This window comes from Oncorhynchus kisutch, linkage group LG6 (assembly GCF_002021735.2).
Source record: "Oncorhynchus kisutch isolate 150728-3 linkage group LG6, Okis_V2, whole genome shotgun sequence".
Taxonomy (NCBI): domain Eukaryota; kingdom Metazoa; phylum Chordata; class Actinopteri; order Salmoniformes; family Salmonidae; genus Oncorhynchus; species Oncorhynchus kisutch.
Window position 1 is genome coordinate 6,332,118 of NC_034179.2, and position 7,500 is coordinate 6,339,617.

At 44.0% G+C, this 7,500-nt stretch overlaps 1 protein-coding gene across 1 annotated transcript in view; it reads right to left on the bottom strand.

Annotated features, from left to right (window-relative positions):
- mbd2 (methyl-CpG binding domain protein 2) overlaps window positions 1-7,500 on the bottom strand; it is a 73,275-nt gene that overhangs the window by 536 nt on the left and 65,239 nt on the right. Inside the window, exon 7 of the mRNA XM_031825896.1 lies at window positions 1-63. This exon is cut by the window's left edge and continues 536 nt beyond it. The gene's annotated coding sequence lies outside the window, so the exon portion shown is untranslated. The remainder of the gene's footprint in view (window positions 64-7,500) is intronic.

Sequence of the window (7,500 nt, forward strand, 5' to 3'; positions counted from 1 at the left end):
GCCATTTGGGATGTAGCCTCTGTGTCTGATGACTGTCTTCGTCTTGGGCATTGTGGAACCTGCCTGCGGAGACAGACAAACCAAAAAGAAGAGTGAGCATTAGGACAAACATCATTTAATGAGAACGTTAAGGCTAGCGGGCAATGACCAGGCTAGGTTAGATTGGGGTGAATCACCAACTGAAAACATGACATTAATGTCTCCACCCTAACGGCAACACCCCCCCCCCCCTTTTTGACCAGGGGCCTGGAAGATACCTCCATTCAACTTCGACATGAGGAGAGAGAGAGAGGGGGGGGGGGAGCTGGGGAGAGAGAGAGAGATGCAGAGAGAGATGCAGAGAGAGAGAGAGAGAGAGATGCAGAGAGAGAGAGAGAGAGAGAGAGGAATGATGGAAAGTGGTGTTGGGGGTAAAACATACGACATTATAAAATCCATGTACACAAACAACAAGTGTGCGGTTAAATGGGCAAAAAACACACACATTTCTTCACACAGGGTTGTGGGGTGAGACAGGGATGCAGCTTAAGCCCCACCCTCTTCAACATATATATCAACGAATTGGCGCAGGCACTAGAAAAGTCTGCAGCACCCGGCCTCACACTACTAGAATCCAAAGTCAAATGTCTGCTGTTTGCTGATGATCTGGTGCTTCTGTCACCAACCAAGGAGGGCCTACAGCAGCACCTAGATCTTATGCACAGATTCTTGTCAGACCTGGGCCCTGACAGTAAATCTCAGTAAGACCAAAATAATGGTGTTCCAAAAAAGGTCCAGTCGCCAGGACCACAAATACAAATTCCATCTAGGATACTGTTGTCCTAGAGCACACAAAAAACTATAAAGTTCACAAAGCTGTGAACGATCTGAGAGACAAGGCAAGAAGGGCATTCTATGCCATCAAAATGAACATAAATTTCAACATACCAATTAGGATCTGGCTAAAAAATACTTGAATCAGTCATAGAGCCCATTATGGTTGTGAGGTCTGGGGTCCGCTCACCAACCAAGACTTCATAAAATGGGACAAACACCAAATTGAGACTCTGCATGCAGAATTCTGCAAAATTATCCTCTGTGTACAACGTAGAACACCAAATAATGCATGCAGAGCAGAATTAGGCCGATACACGCTAATTATCAAAATCCAGAAAAGAGCGGTTAAATTCTATAACCACCTAAAAGGAAGCGATTCCCAAACCTTCCATAACAAAGCCATCACCTACAGAGAAATGAACCTGGAGAAGAGTCCCCTATGCAAGCTGGTCCTGGGGATCTGTTCACAAACACACCCTACAGAGCCCCAGGACAGCAGCACAATTAGACCCAACCAAATCATGAGAAAACAAAAAGATAATTACTTGACACATTGGAACGAATTAACAAAAAAACAGAGCAAACTAGAATGCTATTTGGTCCAAAACAGAGAGGACACAGTGGCAGAATACCTGACCCCTGTGACTGACCCAAACGTAAGGAAAGTTTTGACTATGTGCAGACTTAGTGAGCATAGCCTTGCTATTGAGAGAGGCCGCCATAAACAGACATGGCTCTCAAGAGAAGACAGGCTATGTGCTCACTGCCCACAAAATGAGGTGGAAACTGAGCTGCACTTCCTAACCTCCTGTCCAATGTATGACCATATTAGAGAGACATATTTCCCTCAGATTACACAGATCCACAAAGAATTCGAAAACAATCCAATTTCGATAAACTCCCATATCTACTGGGTGAAATACCACAGTGTGCCATCACAGCAGCAAGATTTGTGACCTGTTGCCACGAGAAAAGGGCGCTGGGGAGAGAGAGTGAGAGGGAGCTGGGGAGAGAGAGAGCTGGGGAGAGAGAGTGAGAGGGAGCTGGGGAGAGAGAGAGCTGGGGAGAGAGAGTGAGAGGGAGCTGGGGAGAGAGAGAGCTGGGGAGAGAGAGAGCTGGGGAGAGAGAGAGCTGGGGAGAGAGAGAGCTGGGGAGAGAGAGAGAGAGCCTGGGGAGACGAGAGTGAGGAGGGGAGCTGGGGAGAGAGCTGGGGAGAGAGGAAGAGCTGGGGAGAGAGGAGAGCGGGGGAGAGAGTGATAGAGAGCTGGAGAGAGAGGGAGAGCTGGGGGAGAGAGAGAGCTGGGGGAGAGAGAGTGAGAGGGAGCTGGGGAGAGTGAGAGCGGGGGAGAGAGAGAGCTGGGGAGAGAGGGAGAGCTGGGGAGAGAGAGTGAGAGGGAGCTGGGGAGAGAGAGAGCTGGGGAGAGAGAGAGCTTGGGGAGAGAGGGAGAGCTGGGGGAGAGAGAGTGAGAGAGAGCTGGAGAGAGAGGGAGAGCTGGGGAGAGAGAGAGCTGGGAGATAGTGAGAGGGAGCTGGGGAGAGAGAGTGAGAGGGAGCTGGGGAGAGTGAGAGCGGGGAGAGAAAGATGAGAGAGAGAGAGAGAGAGAGAGAGAGAGAGAGAGAGCTGGGGAGAGAGGGAGAGCTGGGGAGAGAGAGAGCTGGGGAGATAGTGAGAGGGAGCTGGGGAGAGAGAGTGAGAGGGAGCTGGGGAGAGTGAGAGCGGGGGGAGAGAGAGAGAAAGAGAGAGAGAGCTGGGGAGAGAGAGGGAGCTGGGGAGGAGAGAGAAGCTGGGGAGAAGAGAGAGAGAGGGAGCTGGGGAGAGAGGAGCTGGGGAGAGAGGAGAGAGAGAGAGAGGAGAGAGAGAGAGAGAGAGAGAGAGAGAGAGAGAGAGAGAGAGAGACGAGAGAGAGAGAGAGAGAGAGAGAGAGAGAGAGAGAGAGTTGGAGAGAGAGAGAGAGTTGGAGAGAGAGAGAGAGCTGGGGAGAGAGAGAGAGCTGGGGAGGGAGAGAGAGAGCTGGGGAGAGAGGGAGAGCTGGGGAGAGAGAGAGCTGGGGAGAGAGAGAGAGCTGGGGAGAGAGAGAGCTGGGAGAGAGAGAGAGATGGGGAGAGAGCTGCAATCTTTGTAAGTATAAATGTTTATTTCCCTTGTTTATTGTCCACTTTGGTCATGTAAACACATTTCTCATGCCAATAAAGCACTTTGAATTGATAGAGAGAGAGAGAGATAGATAGATATACTGTAGAGAGAGAGAGATATACTGTAGAGAGAGAGAGAGATATACTGTAGAGAGAGAGATAGATATACTGTAGAGAGCTAGAGAGAGATATACTGTAGAGAGAGATAGATATACTGTAGAGAGAGAGATAGATATACTGTAGAGAGCTAGAGAGAGATATATATACAACCCATATTTATATGCTTATTTATTTTATCTTGTGTCCTTTAGCCATTTGTACATTGTTAGAACACTGTATATATATATAATATGACATTTGTAATGTCTTTACTGTTTTGAAACTTCTGTATGTGTAATGTTTACTGTTAATTTTTGTTGTTTTTCACTTTATATATTCACTTTGTATGTTGTCTACCTCACTTGCTTTGGCAATGTTAACACATGTTTCCCATGCCAATAAAGCCCTTGAATTGAATTGAATTGAATTGATATACTGTAGAGAGCTAGAGAGAGATATATACTGTAGAGAGAGAGATAGATATACTGTAGAGAGCTAGAGAGAGATATACTGTAGAGAGCTAGAGGGAGATATACTGTAGAGAGAGAGAGAGATACTGTAGAGAGAGAGATAGATATACTGTAGAGAGCTAGAGGGAGATATACTGTAGAGAGAGAGAGAGAGATATATACTGTAGAGAGAGAGAGAGATATACTGTAGAGAGAGAGAGATAGATATACTGTAGAGAGATATACTGTAGAGAGAGAGAGATATATACTGTAGAGAGAGAGAGAGATATACTGTAGAGAGAGATATACTGTAGAGAGAGAGAGAGATATACTGTAGAGAGAGATATACTGTAGAGAGAGAGAGAGAGATATACTGTAGAGAGAGATATACTGAGAGAGAGAGAGATATATACTGTAGAGAGAGCGAGAGATATACTGTAGAGAGAGAGAGAGATATATACTGTAGAGAGAGAGAGATATATACTGTAGAGAGAGAGATATATACTGTAGAGAGAGAGAGATATACTGTAGAGAGAGAGAGAGATATACTGTAGAGAGAGATATACTGTAGAGAGAGAGAGAGATATACTGTAGAGAGAGAGAGAGATATACTGTAGAGAGAGATATACTGTAGAGAGAGAGAGAGATATATACTGTAGAGAGAGCGAGAGATATACTGTAGAGAGAGAGAGATATATATACTGTAGAGAGAGAGAGATATACTGTAGAGAGAGATATACTGTAGAGAGAGAGAGAGATATACTGTAGAGAGAGCGAGAGATATACTGTAGAGAGCTAGAGAGAGTGAGAGTGAGACATAGCAAGATATACACAGTACCAGTCAAACGTTAGGACACATCTACTCATTCAAGGGGTTTTCTTTAGTTTTAACATTTTCTACATTGTAGAATAATAGTGAAGACATCAACTATGAAATAGTTGGACTCATGTAGATGTCGCTCTTGCGGCTGGTGATTCTCTGATCCACCTCTACGCAGACGACACCATTCTGTATACTTCTGGCCCTTCTTTGGACACTGTGTTAACAACCCTCCAGGCGAGCTTCAATGCCTACAACTCTCCTTCCGTGGCCTCTAATTGCTCTTAAATACAAGTAAAACTACATGCATGCTCTTCAACCGATCATTGCCCACACCTGCCCGCCTGTCTAGCATCACTACTCTGGACAGTTCAGACTCAGAATATGTGGACAACTACAAATACCTAGGTGTCTGGTTAGACTGTAAACTCTCCTTCCAGACTCACATTAAGCATCTCCAATCCATAATTAAATCAAGATTCTGCTTCCTATTTTGCAACAAAGCATCCTTCACTCATGCTGCCAAACCTACCCTTGTAAAACTGACCATCCTACCGATCCTCGATGATGTCATTTACAAAATAGCCTCCAATACCCTACTCAGCTCGCTGGTCACCATAGCAGCACCCACCTGTAGCACGCGCTCCAGCAGGTATATCTCTCTGGTCACCCCCAAAACCCATTCTTCCTTTGGCCGCCTCTCCTTCCAGTTCTCTGCTGCCAATGACTGGAACGAACTACAAATATCTCTGAAACTGGAAACACTTATCTCCCTCACTAGCTTTAAGCACCAGCTGTCAGAGCAGCTCACAGATTACTGCACCTGTACATAGCCCATCTATAATTTATCCCAAACAACTACCTCTTCCCCTACTGTATTTATTTAGCTCCTTTGCACCCCATTATTTATATCTCTACTTTGCACATCCTTCCACTGCAAATCAACCATTACAGTGTTTTACTTGCTATATTGTATTTACTTCTCCACCATGGCCTGTTTTTTTGCCTTTACCTCCCTTATCTCACCTCACTTGCTCACATTGTATATAGACTTATTTTTCTACTGTATTAATGACTGTATGTTTGTTTTACTCCATGTGTAACTCTGTGTTGTTGTTTGTGTCGAACTGCTTTGCTTTAACTTGGCCAGGTCGCAATTGTAAATGAGAACTTGTTCTCAACTTGCCTACCTGGTGAAATAAAGGTGAAATAAATAAATAAAATTATCTCAACCAGCTTCATGAGGAATTCTTTTCCAACAGTCTTGAAGGAGTTCCCACATATGCTGAGCACTTGTTGGCTGCTTTTCTTTCACTCTGCGGTCCAACTCATCCCAAACCATCTCAATTTGATTGAGGTCAGCTGATTGTGGAGGCTTTCTGATGCAGCACTCCATCACTCTTCTTCTTGGTGTGCCTTGAATTCTAAATAAATCATGGTGTCACCAGAAAAGCACCATCACACCTCCTCCTCCATGCTTCATGGTGGGAACCACACCATCACTCCTCCTCCTCCATGCTTCACGGTGGGAACCACACATGTGGAGATCATTCGTTCACCTACTCTGTGTCTCACAAAGACACGGCGGTTGGAACCAAAAATCTAAAACTCAGACAGGCAGCAATCAGACACCATGATTTTGATAACTTTTTTTTTTGTTGCCACGGCTCAACTAAAGAAATGTCGTTCGACTAACAGCCTATCTATCAACCAAACACCTACATGTGGGGTCAGCCCTAGTGTGATCTGCTACGAAGACCATTTTTTATTTATTTTACCTTTATTTAACTAGGCAGGTCAGTTAAGAACAAATTCATATTTTCAATGATGGCCTGCCATCTACAGGGGAACACTGCCTTGTTCAGGGGCAGTACGACAGATTTGTACTTTGTCAGCTCGGGGATTCGATCTTGCAACCTTTCGTTTACTAGTCCAACGCTCTAACCACTAGGCTACAATCTATAATGCTTGCTATCTAATGTTTGGTGCATTATGTACAGGTTGCTGGATATTAGTGAATACAAAAAATAAAAAAAGTACAATATTATTTTATAGGTCTATATATTAGTCCAATATTTCTCCAATAAAGATAACTAATCGTCATTGATTAGTTTTCATCATCAACGCAATCCATAAATCAGCTCTAGAAAAACTAACATTTAAAAACAACTTTATATTATGTGTTATTAGTATGTTGTACATGAGCACTTACACATCTGACTTTGCAGCAATACCTGCACTTATGGTATCAAAGAGCCATTACAATTATTATTATTTTTAAATACAGGAAACTGCATACCAATAGCATATTAGCATTAACATATTAGCATATTAGCATTAGCATATTCGCATTTGCATATTACCATTAGCATATTAGCATTAGCATGTTAGCGTATTAGCATATTAGCATTCGCATATTCGCATTTGCATATTACCATTAGCATATTAGCATTAGCATGTTAGCGTATTAGCATATTAGCATTCGCATATTGGTGTATTAGCATATTGGCCGGCGGGGCCAGTAAATGGTCCACAGTCAATATAACAGCATTAGTAATCATCTCCGCTAGTAAAAGGCTTTCACTTAAACCAAAAGTGAAAAGTCTATAATTAGGACAAAACGGTCCTATATTTAAGTGTTTGCCTGCAGCGCAACCATTAATTATACACACTTAGAGGCAACATTGGGTGGGGGGGGGGGACAGTGATTACTCAAGGAATCAAATATTAACATGGTACTCCTCTCCTTTACCACGAACACCGACCGCTGGAGGGGAAACATGGCATGTTAATGTTGACAGGAGTGCGGCTAGGCTAGCTACAGTACCGTGCCTCAGAGTGTTTCAACCTACGGAAAAGATTAACAACAGAAATATTACTCTCTGCTTTGATTTATCCCCCCCTGAATACAGATTCACTGAATGGCAGGATGGTGTTAATTGCTCTGTAATAATTAGTGATGCATTAGATTCCTTAATAATCGAATAACTAATGATATTCTCCCTTGTAACACCCCCAGAGGCCCACCTCTCACACACACACCGACCCACCCACCCACACACACACACACACCCACACTAACACACACCCACACCCACCCACACTAACACACACCCACACTAACACACACCCACCCACACTAACACACCCACACTAACACACACACCCACACTAACACACACC